The 16067-nt window shown below is 43.4% G+C and overlaps 6 non-coding genes across 6 annotated transcripts; all 6 read right to left on the bottom strand.

The window, feature by feature from the left end:
* Positions 1-1056: 1056 nt before the first annotated feature.
* LOC144793646 (U4 spliceosomal RNA) lies at positions 1057-1196 on the bottom strand. Its single transcript, XR_013603125.1, has one exon. It is a non-coding gene; the product is annotated as a U4 spliceosomal RNA (small nuclear RNA).
* A 1921-nt stretch (positions 1197-3117) lies between these two features.
* On the bottom strand, positions 3118-3257 carry LOC144793645 (U4 spliceosomal RNA). The gene has a single exon (XR_013603124.1). It is a non-coding gene; the product is annotated as a U4 spliceosomal RNA (small nuclear RNA).
* Positions 3258-8085: 4828 nt separating this feature from the next.
* LOC144793041 (U4 spliceosomal RNA) lies at positions 8086-8225 on the bottom strand. The gene has a single exon (XR_013602712.1). It is a non-coding gene; the product is annotated as a U4 spliceosomal RNA (small nuclear RNA).
* Positions 8226-10148: 1923 nt separating this feature from the next.
* On the bottom strand, positions 10149-10288 carry LOC144793938 (U4 spliceosomal RNA). Its single transcript, XR_013603386.1, has one exon. It is a non-coding gene; the product is annotated as a U4 spliceosomal RNA (small nuclear RNA).
* Positions 10289-12217: 1929 nt separating this feature from the next.
* Positions 12218-12356, bottom strand: LOC144793107 (U4 spliceosomal RNA). The gene has a single exon (XR_013602771.1). It is a non-coding gene; the product is annotated as a U4 spliceosomal RNA (small nuclear RNA).
* Positions 12357-14284: 1928 nt separating this feature from the next.
* LOC144793937 (U4 spliceosomal RNA) lies at positions 14285-14424 on the bottom strand. The gene has a single exon (XR_013603385.1). It is a non-coding gene; the product is annotated as a U4 spliceosomal RNA (small nuclear RNA).
* Between the last annotated feature and the right edge of the window lie 1643 nt (positions 14425-16067).

Below are 16067 nucleotides of genomic sequence, written 5' to 3'. Positions count from 1 at the left end.
TCAGTTCTAGAAGGCTTTTAGCGTGGGAACGCCCACCCTGCATACATTATACCTGACGCAGGTATAATATGATGCGGGACTTTACAATGTGACACATCTCCCTAGATGCGTCACATTGTAAATGGGCCGCAACATTTATGCCGCAGCTGCGTCACAATACAGATTTTTATACTTGCCCTATATATGGCTGTGTGTACGTTGTGTGTCTCCTTCTGCATGCAGCATACAAATGTGCCAGATCTGGTAGCCCAGTTGGGCTGATGCAGCCACACAAGAGCTCTTTGCCTGACCTCATTGTCACCAATTCAAATCAGAGAGGATCCATGCAGTCTTTCAAGGCTCTCAGGTGAAAAAATGGGCCCTAGAGCAAGGAAGAAAATAGGCCCCCTTGTTGAAGTTTGGAATATAAAATACCGCAATAATCAGGGTTCAGTGGGTCCCGCAGGTCTGTGGGCGCCAGTGCAACTGCACCTGCTGCACCAACAGAAGCTACGCCCCTGTCATAGAGCTGGGTAACATCAATTACTCAGTGCCACAAAGAGCATTAGAAATAAACTTTACATAATGTCAAACGGCAAAAACAAGAGCTTTGTCAGTTCTTGTTCTGTTTCAAACACTCCATACAATCTGTATGAACCCTCTCCACATTTTCCTACTGATAACAAATGCCTTCGCTCCCAGAAAAAAACTTTCTGGGCGGTTAGTGCACATTTGAATGGGAGATGAGACCTCGGAAGAGCCCAGCCCTGCGCCGGACTGCGAGTCACCTCAGAGAGCAGAAACAAAGCCCGTCCTCTGCCCATCACTGACCCAAGCGAATCTGTGGAGCAAAGATGAGAAAAAAGGGGAAGAAATAAAAGAATAACGAAAACTCATCAAGGAAAATAAATCCCTAAATTACTGCTGTATTTAGAAAGCTGAGAAAACAAAAGAGAACGTAAAGAGTAAACTGAAGCCAAATAGAGTCACCGTTTTGTCCTTGTCACAGATCACAAACCTGCAAGTAAATTGCATTGCAAAATAAACTATCTTATTTTTTAATTACATATTCTCCAGTCTCCGAAGAGACTGTCAAAAATTGCCATTTCGACTATATTTCAAGTCTCCATGACGGGGTATTGGGTAAAGTTTTCAATAAGCAATAATCGCGCCTCGGTTAAACCTCATTGGCTACGATACTGCCACTGCGCAAAGCTAAACAATTTAGTGTGAATTTCATGCACACTTGCCCTAGTACCTCATGTTACAAAGAACATGATTCCTTTTCAAAAGATGTTATCTGTTTATGCATAACTACTCCTCCACTGCTTCTGATAGGCAATGTAAGACATATAATGGTGTTGTTTTACTAATTTCTATCAGCTCTCTGCCCCAAACAGTCGATAGCCACACGCAGAGAATTATGGGGAATTGTATGCTAAATAGCTGTCCAGGTAAGCAGCACCCTCCCAAGTTATGGATTTGATGCTCAGGCAGATATACCTTCACACAAAGATGAGATCTAGGCTGCTAACCATGGGTTGTGGAAAATATAAGAAGCACAAATTCATAATAGCATCCTCATAGGTCCCACTGTCTTCAAAGTTTACTAGAGAAGGAACGGCAATCAATTTAAAGGAAAATAAATTATAGATAAATTTTTCCATATTCCATAATGCACGTCTGCCATTTCATGGCACTACATAGTTGCATTTGCTGCATTTCATTTTTAGGAAGTACAATATACTGGTTTCCTGGTTTTCAAAACATTTTAGGGGAAGATTCACAAGGACCTGACGCAACTGCATGGATGCATAAGTTTCCTTGAGTCAGTGCTGAATGTCCCTGTGCCACGATGAATGTGCTGTATTTACAATACAGCGCTCCATGGCGTAAGGATTAACAGATGCGTCAGAAATTCTGACGCATCTGTTGGCACAAAAGTGACGCATTGCTGGAAGTGCTCATGAAAGTAACGCAAAAAGCCCTGAGTCATAACTTATGCCTGGTCTGTGCAGGCGTAGGGATTTTGACACAGTGAAGGCGTAGAGTGATGTAGTGAAATCTTGTAGATTTCAGTGCGTCAGTTCTAGAAGGCTTTTAGCGTGGGAACGCCCACCCTGCATACATTATACCTGACGCAAGTATAATGTGATGCGGGACTTTACAATGTGACACATCTCCCTAGATGCGTCACATTGTAAATGGGCCGCAACATTTACGCCGCAGCTGCGTCACAATGCAGATTTTTATACTTGCCCTATATATGGCTGTGTGTACGTTGTGTGTCTCCGTCTGCATGCAGCATACAAATGTGCCAGATCTGGTAGCCCAGTTGGGCTGATGCAGCCACACAAGAGCTCTTTGCCTGACCTCATTGTCACCAATTCAAACCAGAGAGGATCCATGCAGTCTTTCAAGGCTCTCAGGTGAAAAAATGGGCCCTAGAGCAAGGTAGAAAATAGGCCCCCTTGTTGAAGTTTGGAATATAAAATACCGCAATAATCAGGGTTCAGTGGGTCCCGCAGGTCTGTGGGCGCCAGTGCAACTGCACCTGCTGCACCAACAGAAGCTACGCCCCTGTCATAGAGCTGGGTAACATCAATTACTCAGTGCCACAAAGAGCATTATAAATAAACTTTACATAATGTCAAACGGCAAAAACAAGATCTTTGTCAGTTCTTGTTCTGTTTCAAACACTCCATACAATCTGTATGAACCCTCTCCACATTTTCCTACTGATAACAAACGCCTTCGCTCCCAGAAAAAAACTTTCTGGGCGGTTAGTGCACATTTGAATGGGAGCTGAGACCTCGGAAGAGCCCAGCCCTGCGCCGGACTGCGAGTCACCTCAGAGAGCTGAAACAAAGCCCGTCCTCTGCCCATCACTGACCCAAGCGAATCCGTGGAGCAAAGATGAGAACAAAGAGGAAGAAATAAAATAATTACGAAAACTCATCAAGGAAAATAAATCCCTAAATTACTGCTGTATTTAAAAAGCTGAGAAAACAAAAGAGAACGTAAAGAGTAAACTGAAGCCAAATAGAGTCACCGTTTTGTCCTTGTCACAGATCACAAATCGCAAGTAAATTGCATTGCAAAATAAAGTATCTTATTTTTTAATTACATATTCTCCAGTCTCCGAAGAGACTGTCAAAAATTGCCATTTCGACTATATTTCAAGTCTCCATGACGGGGTATTGGGTAAAGTTTTCAATAAGCAATAATCGCGCCTCGGTTAAACCTCATTGGCTACGATACTGCCACTGCGCAAAGCTAAACAATTTAGTGTGAATTTCATGCACACTTGCCCTAGTACCTCATGTTACAAAGAACATGATTCCTTTTCAAAAGATGTTATCTGTTTATGCATAACTACTCCTCCACTGCTTCTGATAGGCAATGTAAGACATATAATGGTGTTGTTTTACTAATTTCTATCAGCTCTCTGCCTCAAACCGTCGATAGCCACACGCAGAGAATTATGGGAAATTGTATGCTAAATAGCTGTACAGGTAAGCAGCACCCTCCCAAGTTATGGATTTGATGCTCAGGCAGATATACCTTCACACAAAGATGAGATCTAGGCTGCTAACCATGGGTTGTGGAAAATATAAGAAGCACAAATTCATAATAGCATCCTCATAGGTCCCACTGTCTTCAAATGTTTACTAGAGAAGGAACGGCAATCAATTTAAAGGAAAATAATTTATAGATACATTTTTCCATATTCCATAATGCACGTCTGCCATTTCATGGCACTACATAGTTGCATTTTCTGCATTTCATTTTTAGCTTTAGGAGGTACAATACACTGGTTTCCTGGTTTTCAAAACATTTTAGGGGAAGATTCACAAGGACCTGACGCAACTGCATGGATGCATAAGTTTCCTTGAGTCAGTGCTGAATGTCCTTGTGCCACGATGAATGTGCTGTATTTACAATACAGCGCTCCATGTCGCAAGGATATTGAAGTGCTCCAGCCAAAGCCTATGGCCTGGACTGATCTCTATTTGATCGAAATGCGCATAACTATCAATATCCCTCCAGCCAATAACAACCTGCCTAAGACTCTTAAGCGTCCTTGGAGAAACTTGAACCTAGAGCACTTTCATCTTCTTTTGATGCAGCATCATCCTCAACCTCCTGAGGAAGTTTCCTGTGGTTATGACGACTTTTGCAAGTGGCTTGAGCAGTCTCTGGATACACTTATTCCAGCTAGGTGGAGCAAGGCTAAATCGGGCTCCCCCAGTCCTTGGTATGATGACTCCCTCAGGGTTTTGAAATCTTCTTGCAAAAAAGCTGAACGTGCCTGCGCAGAAACTATGATACTGATCTTAAAGCAGCCTATAGATCCTGTACCAGAACGTATCATAGGGCCATATGTCCTGCCAGGGCTGCTTTCTACTCACAGGAAATAAAAAACAGCACTAACCCTACCAAGACTATTTTTAGGGTGTGCAAAGACCTCACCAATAAAAGAACTGCCTCTACGTTCACTGCCTCCATGACACACTGTGAAGATCTGGCATCGTTCTTCGTTGAAAAAGTGGAGGCCCTATATAGGTCATTTGCTCTGCCTTTTGTCAGGGAAATTAATAGTGCCCCCAAGGTCTCTAAGGGGTATATTATCAAGGGGTTTATCTCCGCTTTTTTGGCTTTAAAAGCCAAGAAAGCGGAGATAAAATTATCTCCCTATTACCAAGCTGTCGCTAACACCAGTTAGTGACAGCTAATAGGAGATAGCGACCATCTTGGGCCCCGCTTTGCATGTCAGTGCTATTTATCACTAATGACATGCAAAGTGGGCGTGCCAAGATGTTAGCGACTGGAAACAGTCGCTAACATCGCTATCTCCTATTACCAACTTTTGGAGATATTCGCGCTAAGCGTGATTATCTCCAAAAGCTAACACCTGCCCTGAGCAGTTCTTCACCATATTATCCAATGGGAGGTGGATAACATGGCTAAGAACATTTGCTCGATAATGCATGAATATCGCTGACTTTTCAGCGATATTCATGCATTGCGGCCGTTTTTTATCGCATTTGCGATAAGCCTTGCTAATAGCAAGGTTTATCTGCGATAAAAATCGCCGATGTGCGGCGATAATTTTTGTCTCTAAACAAGTTAGAGACAAAAATGATCGCTAGTTGTTGGTAATATACCCCTAAATCCCTACTAGCCATTACAGGTCCTACTCAAGAGGAGTTCCTAAATTTGACGATCAAAGTTAAATCTGGCTCTCCGGATGACCCTATGAGACCCATGCAATTTCGCGATTTCGCTGATTGCTGTTACCCGGCAATGCAGAGCTTAATTGATCTCTCTTTTAGAACTGGTAGTGTTCCCACTGCCTGGAAGCAGGCTACCATCATACCAATTCTAAAAAAAACCTTCTCTCGACCCTTCCAAAGCAGAGCACTACCGACCTATCTCCCTCCTTTCTTGGATGGCTAAAATAGCTGAAGCTCACGCCAACAGGATTCTATCCCTTCACTTGCAAGAAGCTAACATACTGGATAACTCCCAGAATGGGTTTCGAGCCGGTCATAGTACCGAGACCGCCCTCTTGGCAGTGGTGGAACATATCAGGAAAATACTAGACCAAGGTCAGACGGCGGCACTGATCCTACTGGATCTAAGTGCCGCTTTCGATACGGTCTCCCATCAGATCCTATTACACCGCCTTGCGGAGGCAGGAGTCGGAGAACTAGCACTTGATTGGTTTCGATCATTTCTTATGGATCGAACCTTCAAAGTCTCCACACCTCCCTTTACTTCTGCCCCTCGCCCCATTCTGCAGGGAGTTCCACAGGGTTCGGCTCTTAGCCCCACCCTTTTTAATTTATATGTTGCACCGCTGGCGCAGGTAGCTGCCAGTTTTGGTCTTACAATAGTGTCATACGCCGACGACACACAGTTGGTTGTGTCACTCAATGGCGACTCCAATATGAGCGCCTCCACCTTTCAGGCAGCCCTTAAAGCTGTCGCCGGCTGGATGGCGAATAATCGCTTACAACTTAACGCCACCAAGACGGAGGTTATTCTCTTTGGTAGGGACAGTGAGCTATGGGGAGACCATTGGTGGCCTCTTGAATTGGGCCCTGCTCCCACTCCTGTAACTGAAGTCAGAAATTTGGGCGTATGGCTTGATGATCAATTGTCATTTATTCCTCACATCAAACGTGTCGCGGGAACTTGTTTTGGCGCTTTACAGTGCCTACGGCCTATTTTTAAATTTTTTGACGCAGACACCAGGCAGATCATAGTCCAAGCTATGGTATTGACCAGATTGGACTATGCTAGCTCCCTGTTTCTGGGTGTTAATGAAGCTGAGCTAGCCCGTCTGCAGCGGATACAAAATGCGGCGGCTAGGATGCTGGTCGGCCTCCCTAAATTTGTTTCTGCTCGCAGCACTATCCATGATCTCCACTGGCTCCCAGTAGGCCAAAGAATTAAGTTCAAGGCTTTGTGCCTTACTTTCAAAATTCTCAACTTGGCCTCCCCTCCTATTCTCACCCAGACCATTCTTCACTACGTCCCCTCAAGAGCCCTTCGGTCTGCAGGGTCAAATCTGGCCATTATTCCTTGTTTTAAAAAGTCCAGAATGGGTGGCCGGTCCTTTTCGGTGATGGCGGCTACACTGTGGAATTCTTTGCCTGCCTCACTTCGCTCCATCCCTGATTTGTTTCAGTTCAGGAAACAATTAAAAACTCATCTATTCTCCTTTGTTTAGCTTCAGTGCTACCTGGTCCTTTCTGTTGTGTTGTGTATTCCTTCTCCAATAAGCGCCGGGACGCCTCTTGGCTGCGGCATCTGTGCGCTATACAAAATAAAATAACATAACATAACATAACATAACATTAACAGATGCGTCAGAAATTCTGACGCATCTGTTGGCACAAAAGTGACGCATTGCTGGAAATGCTCATGAAAGTGACGCAAAAAGCCCTGAGTCATAACTTATGCCTGGTCTGTGCAGGCGTAGGGATTTTGACACAGTGAAGGCATAGAGTGATGTAGTGAAATCTTGTAGATTTCAGTGCGTCAGTTCTAGAAGGCTTTTAGCGTGGGAACGCCCACCCTGCATACATTATACCTGACGCAGGTATAATGTGATGCGGGACTTTACAATGTGACACATCTCCCTAGATGCGTCACATTGTAAATGGGCCTCAACATTTACGCCGCAGCTGCGTCACAATACAGATTTTTATACTTGCCCTATATATGGCTGTGTGTACGTTGTGTGTCTCCGTCTGCATGCAGCATACAAATGTGCCAGATCTGGTAGCCCAGTTGTGCTGATGCAGCCACACAAGAGCTCTTTGCCTGACCTCATTGTCACCAATTCAAATCAGAGAGGATCCATGCAGTCTTTCAAGGCTCTCAGGTGAAAAAATGGGCTCTAGAGCAAGGAAGTAAATAGGCCCCCTTGTTGAAGTTTGGAATATAAAATACCGCAATAATCAGCGTTCAGTGGGTCCCGCAGGTCTGTGGGCGCCACTGCAACTGCACCTGCTGCACCAACAGAAGCTACGCCCCTGTCATAGAGCTGGGTAACATCAATTACTCAGTGCCACAAAGAGCATTAGAAATAAACTTTACATAATGTCAAACGGCAAAAACAAGAGCTTTGTCAGTTCTTGTTCTGTTTCAAACACTCCATACAATCTGTATGAACCCTCTCCACATTTTCCTACTGATAACAAATGCCTTCGCTCCCAGAAAAAAACTTTCTGGGCAGTTAGTGTACATTTGAATGGGAGATGAGACCTCGGAAGAGCCCAGCCCTGCGCGGGACTGCGAGTCACCTCAGAGAGCAGAAACAAAGCCCTTCCTCTGCCCATCACTGACCCAAGCGAATCCATGGAGCAAAGATGAGAACAAAGGGGAAGAAATAAAAGAATAACGAAAACTCATCAAGGAAAATAAATCCCTAAATTACTGCTGTATTTAAAAAGCTGAGAAAACAAAAGAGAACGTAAAGAGTAAACTGAAGCCAAATAGAGTCACCGTTTTGTCTTTGTCACAGATCACAAATCTGCAAGAAAATTGCATTGCAAAATAAACTATCTTATTTTTTAATTACATATTCTCCAGTCTCCGAAGATACTGTCAAAAATTGCCATTTCGACTATATTTCAAGTCTCCATGACAGGGTATTGGGTAAAGTTTTCAATAAGCAATAATCACGCCTCGGTTAAACCTCATTGGCTACGATACTTCCACTGCGCAAAGCTAAACAATTTAGTGTGAATTTCATGCACACTTGCCCTAGTACCTCATGTTACAAAGAACATGATTCCTTTTCAAAAGATGTTATCTGTTTATGCATAACTACTCCTCCACTGCTTCTGATAGGCAATGTAAGACATATAATGGTGTTGTTTTACTAATTTCTATCAGCTCTCTGCCTCAAACCGTCGATAGCCACACGCAGAGAATTATGGAAAATTGTATGCTAAATAGCTGTACAGGTAAGCAGCACCCTCCCAAGTTATGGATTTGATGCTCAGGCAGATATACCTTCACACAAAGATGAGATCTAGGCTGCTAACCATGGGTTGTGGAAAATATAAGAAGCACAAATTCATAATAGCATCCTCATAGGTCCCACTGTCTTCAAATGTTTACTAGAGAAGGAACGGCAATCAATTTAAAGCAAAATAAATTATAGATACATTTTTCCATATTCCATAATGCACGTCTGCCATTTCATGGCACTACATAGTTGCATTTGCTGCATTTCATTTTTAGCTTTAGGAGGTACAATATACTGGTTTCCTGGTTTTCAAAAAATTTTAGGGGAAGATTCACAAGGACCTGACGCAACTGCATGGATGCATAAGTTTCCTTGAGTCAGTGCTGAATGTCCTTGTGCCACGATGAATGTGCTGTATTTACAATACTGCGCTCCATGGCGCAAGGATTAACAGATGCGTCAGAAATTCTGACGCATCTGTTGGCACAAAAGTGACGCATTGCTGCAAATGCTCATGAAAGTGACGCAAAAAGCCCTGAGTCATAACTTATGCCTGGTCTGTGCAGGCGTAGGTATTTTGACACAGTGAAGGCGTAGAGTGATGTAGTGAAATCTTGTAGATTTCAGTGCGTCAGTTCTAGAAGGCTTTTAGCGTGGGAACGCCCACCCTGCATACATTATACCTGACGCAGGTATAATGTGATGCGGGACTTTACAATGTGACACATCTCCCTAGATGCGTCACATTGTAAATGGGCCGCAACATTTACGCCGCAGCTGCGTCACAATACAGATTTTTATACTTGCCCTATATATGGCTGTGTGTACGTTGTGTGTCTCCGTCTGCATGCAGCATACTGTGCCAGATCTGGTAGCCCAGTTGGGCTGATGCAGCCACACAAGAGCTATTTGCCTGACCTCATTGTCACCAATTCAAATCAGAGAGGATCCATGCGTTCTTTCAAGGCTCTCAGGTGAAAAAATGGGCCCTAGAGCAAGGAAGAAAATAGGCCCCCTTGTTGAAGTTTGGAATATAAAATACCGCAATAATCAGGGTTCAGTGGGTCCCGCAGGTCTGTGGGCGCCAGTGCAACTGCAGCTGCTGCACCAACAGAAGCTACGCCCCTGTCATAGAGCTGGGTAACATCAATTACTCAGTGCCACAAAGAGCATTAGAAATAAACTTTACATAATGTCAAACGGCAAAAAAAAGAGCTTTGTCAGTTCTTATTCTGTTTCAAACACTCCATACAATCTGTATGAACCCTCTCCACATTTTCCTACTGATAACAAATGCCTTCGCTCCCAGAAAAAACTTCTGGGCGGTTAGTGCACATTTGAATGGGAGATGAGACCTCGGAAGAGCCCAGCCCTGTGCCGGACTGCGAGTCACCTCAGAGAGCAGAAACAAAGCCCGTCCTCTGCCCATCACTGACCCAAGCGAATCCGTGGAGCAAAGATGAGAACAAAGGGGAAGAAATAAAAGAATAACGAAACTCATCAAGGAAAATAAATCCCTAAATTACTGCTGTATTTAAAAAGCTGAGAAAACAAAAGAGAACGTAAAGAGTAAACTGAAGCCAAATAGATTAACCGTTTTGTCCTTGTCACAGATCACAAACCTGCAAGTAAATTGCATTGCAAAATAAACTATCTTATTTTTTAATTACTTATTCTCCAGTCTCCGAAGAGACTGTCAAAAATTGCCATTTCGACTATATTTCAAGTCTCCATGACGGGGTATTGCGTAAAGTTTTCAATAAGCAATAATCACGCCTCGGTTAAACCTCATTGGCTACGATACTTCCACTGCGCAAAGCTAAACAATTTAGTGTGAATTTCATGCACAGTTGCCCTAGTACCTCATGTTACAAAGAACATGATTCCTTTTCAAAAGATGTTATCTGTTTATGCATAACTACTCCTCCACTGCTTCTGATAGGCAATATAAGACATATAATGGTGTTGTTTTACTAATTTCTATCAGCTCTCTGCCTCAAACCGTCGATAGCCACAGGCAGCGAATTATGGGAAATTGTATGCTAAATAGCTGTACAGGTAAGCAGCACCCTCCCAAGTTATGGATTTGATGCTCAGGCAGATATACCTTCACACAAAGATGAGATCTAGGCTGCTAACCATGGGTTGTGGAAAATATAAGAAGCACAAATTCATAATAGCATTCTCATAGGTCCCACTGTCTTCAAATGTTTACTAGAGAAGGAACGGCAATCAATTTAAAGGAAAATAAATTATAGATACATTTTTCCATATTCCATAATGCACGTCTTCCATTTCATGGCACTACATAGTTGCATGTGCTGAATTTCATTTTTAGCTTTAGGAGGTACAATATACTGGTTTCCTGGTTTTCAAAACATTTTAGAGGAAGATTCACAAGGACCTGACGCAACTGCATGGATGCATAAGTTTCCTTGAGTCAGTGCTGAATGTCCTTGTGCCACGATGAATGTGCTGTATTTACAATACAGCGCTCCATGGCGCAAGGATTAACAGATGCGTCAGAAATTCTGACGCATCTGTTGGCACAAAAGTGACGCATTGCTGGAAATGCTCATAAAAGTGACGCAAAAAGCCCTGAGTCATAACTTATGCCTGGTCTGTGCAGGCGTAGGGATTTTGACACAGTGAAGGCGTAGAGTGATGTAGTGAAATCTTGTAGATTTCAGTACGTCAGTTCTAGAAGGCTTTTAGCGTGGGAACGCCCACCCTGCATACATTATACCTGACGCAGGTTTAATGTGATGCAGGACTTTACAATGTGACACATCTCCCTAGATGCGTCACATTGTAAATGGGCCGCAACATTTACGCCGCAGCTGCGTCACAATACAGATTTTTATACTTGCCCTATATAAGGCTGTGTGTACATTGTGTGTCTCCGTCTGCATGCAGCATACAAATGTGCCAGATCTGGTAGCCCAGTTGGGCTGATGCAGCCACGCAAGAGCTCTTTGCCTGACCTCATTGTCACCGATTCAAATCAGGGAGGATCCATGCAGTCTTTCAAGGCTCTCAGGTGAAAAAATGGGCCCTAGAGCAAGGAAGTAAATAGGCCCCCTTGTTGAAGTTTGGAATATAAAATACCGCAATAATCAGCGTTCAGTGGGTCCCGCAGGTCTGTGGGCGCCAGTGCAACTGCACCTGCTGCACCAACAGAAGCTACGCCCCTGTCATAGAGCTGGGTAACATCAATTACTCAGTGCCACAAAGAGCATTAGAAATAAACTTTACATAATGTCAAACGGCAAAAACAAGAGCTTTGTCAGTTCTTGTTCTGTTTCAAACACTCCATACAATCTGTATGAACCCTCTCCACATTTTCCTACTGATAACAAACGCCTTCGCTCCCAGAAAAAAACTTTCTGGGCGGTTGGTGCACATTTGAATGGGAGATGAGACCTCGGAAGAGCCCAGCCCTGCGCCGGACTGCGAGACACCTCAGAGAGCAGAAACAAAGCCCGTCCTCTGCCCATCACTGACCCAAGCGAATCTGTGGAGCAAAGATGAGAACAAAGAGGAAGAAATAAAAGAATTACGAAAACTCATCAAGGAAAATAAATCCCTATATTACTGCTGTATTTAAAAAGCTGAGAAAACAAAAGAGAACGTAAAGAGTAAACTGAAGCCAAATATGGTCACCGTTTTGTCCTTGTCACAGATCACAAATCTGCAAGAAATTTGCATTGCAAAATAAACTATCTTATTTTTTAATAACATATTCTCCAGTCTGCGAAGAGACTGTCAAAAATTGCCATTTCAACTATATTTCAAGTCTCCATGACGGGGTATTGGGTAAAGTTTTCAATAAGCAATAATCGCGCCTCGTTAAACCTCATTGGCTACGATACTGCCACTGCGCAAAGCTAAACAATTTAGTGTGAATTTCATGCACACTTGCCCTAGTACCTTATGTTACAAAGAACATGATTCCTTTTCAAAAGATGTTATCTGTTTATGCATAACTACTCCTCTACTGCTTCTGATAGGCAATGTAAGACATATAATGGTGTTGTTTACTAATTTCTATCAGCTCTCTGCCCCAAACAGTCGATAGCCACACGCAGAGAATTATGGGAAATTGTATGCTAAATAGCTGTCCAGGTAAGCAGCACCCTCCCAAGTTATGGATTTGATGCTTAGGCAGATATACCTTCACACAACGATGAGATCTAGGCTGCTAACCATGGGTTGTGGAAAATATAAGAAGCACAAATTCATAATAGCATCCTCATAGGTCCCACTGTCTTCAAATGTTTACTAGAGAAGGAACGGCAATCAATTTAAAGGAAAATAAATTATAGATACATTTTTCCATATTCCATAATGCACGTCTGCCATTTCATGGCACTACATAGTTGCATTCGCTGCATTTCGTTTTTAGCTTTAGGAGGTAAAATATACTGGTTTCCTGGTTTTCAAAACATTTTAGGGGAAGATTCACAAGGACCTGACGCAACTGCATGGATGCATAAGTTTCCTTGAGTCAGTGCTGAATGTCCTTGTGCCACGATGAATGTGCTGTATTTACAATACTGCGCTCCATGGCGCAAGGATTAACAGATGCGTCAGAAATTCTGACGCATCTGTTGGCACAAAAGTGACGCATTGCTTGAAATGCTCATGAAAGTGACGCAAAAAGCCCTGAGTCATAACTTATGCCTGGTCTGTGCAGGCGTAGGGATTTTGACACAGTGAAGGCGTAGAGTGATGTAGTGAAATCTTGTAGATTTCAGTGCGTCAGTTCTAGAAGGCTTTTAGCGAGGGGAACGCCCACCCTGCATACATTATACCTGACGCAGGTATAATGTGATGCGGGACTTTACAATGTGACACATCTCCCTAGATGCGTCACATTGTAAATGGGCCGCAACATTTACGCCGCAGCTGCGTCACAATACAGATTTTTATACTTGCCCTATATATGGCTGTGTGTACGTTGTGTGTCTCCGTTTGCATGCAGCATACAAATGTGCCAGATCTGGTAGCCCAGTTGGGCTGATGCAGCCACACAAGAGCTCTTTGCCTGACCTCATTGTCACCAATTCAAATCAGAGAGGATCCATGCAGTCTTTCAAGGCTCACAGGTGAAAAAATGGGCCCTAGAGCAAGGAAGAAAATAGGCCCCCTTGTTGAAGTTTGGAATATAAAATACCACAATAATCAGGGTTCAGTGGGTCCCGCAGGTCTGTGGGCGCCAGTGCAACTGCACCTGCTGCACCAACAGAAGCTACGCCCCTGTCATAGAGCTGGGTAACATCAATTACTCAGTGCCACAAAGAGCATTAGAAATAAACTTTACATAATGTCAAACGGCAAAAACAAGAGCTTTGTCAGTTCTTGTTCTGTTTCAAACACTCCATACAATCTGTATGAACCCTCTCCACATTTTCCTACTGATAACAAATGCCTTCGCTCCCAGAAAAAAACTTTCTGGGCGGTTAGTGCACATTTGAATGGGAGATGGGACCTCGGAAGAGCCCAGCCCTGCGCGGGACTGCGAGTCACCTCAGAGAGCAGAAACAAAGCCCTTCCTCTGCCCATCACTGACCCAAGCGAATCCGTGGAGCAAAGATGAGAACAAAGGGGAAGAAATAAAAGAATATCGAAACTCATCAAGGAAAATAAATCCCTAAATTACTGCTGTATTTAAAAAGCTGAGAAAACAAAAGAGAACGTAAAGAGTAAACTGAAGCCAAATAGAGTCACCGTTTTGTCCTTGTCACAGATCACAAACCTGCAAGTAAATTGCATTGCAAAATAAACTATCTTATTTTTTAATTACTTATTCTCCAGTCTCCGAAGAGACTGTCAAAAATTGCCATTTCGACTATATTTCAAGTCTCCATGACGGGGTATTGCGTAAAGTTTTCAATAAGCAATAATCACGCCTCGGTTAAACCTCATTGGCTACGATACTTCCACTGCGCAAAGCTAAACAATTTAGTGTGAATTTCATGCACACTTGCCCTAGTACCTCATGTTACAAAGAACATGATTCCTTTTCAAAAGATGTTATCTGTTTATGCATAACTACTCCTCCACTGCTTCTGATAGGCAATGTAAGACATATAATGGTGTTGTTTTACTAATTTCTATCAGCTCTCTGCCTCAAACCGTCGATAGCCACACGCAGAGAATTATGGGAAATTGTATGCTAAATAGCTGTCCAGGTAAGCAGCACCCTCCCAAGTTATGGATTTGATGCTCAGGCAGATATACCTTCACACAAAGATGAGATCTAGGCTGCTAACCATGGGTTGTGGAAAATATAAGAAGCACAAATTCATAATAGCATCCTCATAGGTCCCACTGTCTTCAAATGTTTACTAGAGAAGGAACGGCAATCAATTTAAAGGAAAATAAATTATAGATACATTTTTCCATATTCCATAATGCACGTCTGCCATTTCATGGCACTACATAGTTGCATTTGCTGCATTTCATTTTTAGCTTTAGGAGGTACAATATACTGGTTTCCTGGTTTTCAAAACATTTTAGGGGAAGATTCACAAGGACCTGACGCAACTGCATGGATGCATAAGTTTCCTTGAGTCAGTGCTGAATGTCCTTGTGCCACGATGAATGTGCTGTATTTACAATACTGCGCTCCATGGCGCAAGGATTAACAGATGCGTCAGAAATTCTGACGCATCTGTTGGCACAAAAGTGACGCATTGCTGGAAATGCTCATGAAAGTGACGCAAAAAGCCCTGAGTCATAACTTATGCCTGGTCTGTGCAGGCGTAGGGATTTTGACACAGTGAAGGCGTAGAGTGATGTAGTGAAATCTTGTAGATTTCAGTGCGTCAGTTCTAGAAGGCTTTTAGCGTGGGAACGCCCACCCTGCATACAGTATACCTGACGCAGGTATAATGTGATGCGGGACTTCACAATGTGACACATCTCCCTAGATGCGTCACATTGTAAATGGGCCGCAACATTTACGCCGCAGCTGCGTCACAATACAGATTTTTATACTTGCCCTATATAAGGCTGTGTGTACGTTGTGTGTCTCCGTCTGCATGCAGCATACAAATGTGCCAGATCTGGTAGCCCAGTTGGGCTGATGCAGCCATGCAAGAGCTCTTTGCCTGACCTCATTGTCACCGATTCAAATCAGGGAGGATCCATGCAGTCTTTCAAGGCTCTCAGGTGAAAAAATGGGCCCTAGAGCAAGGAAGTAAATAGGCCCCCTTGTTGAAGTTTGGAATATAAAATACCACAATAATCAGGGTTCAGTGGGTCCCGCAGGTCTGTGGGCGCCAGTGCAACTGCACCTGCTGCACCAACAGAAGCTACGCCCCTGTCATAGAGCTGGGTAACATCAATTACTCAGTGCCACAAAGAGCATTAGAAATAAACTTTACATAATGTCAAACGGCAAAAACAAGAGCTTTGTCAGTTCTTGTTCTGTTTCAAACACTCCATACAATCTGTATGAACCCTCTCCACATTTTCCTACTGATAACAAATGCCTTCGCTCCCAGAAAAAAACTTTCTGGGCGGTTAGTGCACATTTGAATGGGAGATGAGACCTCGGAAGAGCCCAGCCCTGCGCCGGACTGCGAGTCACCTC

Source organism: Lissotriton helveticus, chromosome 11 (assembly GCF_964261635.1).
Source record: "Lissotriton helveticus chromosome 11, aLisHel1.1, whole genome shotgun sequence".
Classification (NCBI taxonomy): domain Eukaryota; kingdom Metazoa; phylum Chordata; class Amphibia; order Caudata; family Salamandridae; genus Lissotriton; species Lissotriton helveticus.
This window is presented reverse-complemented; position numbering and strand designations above follow the sequence as displayed.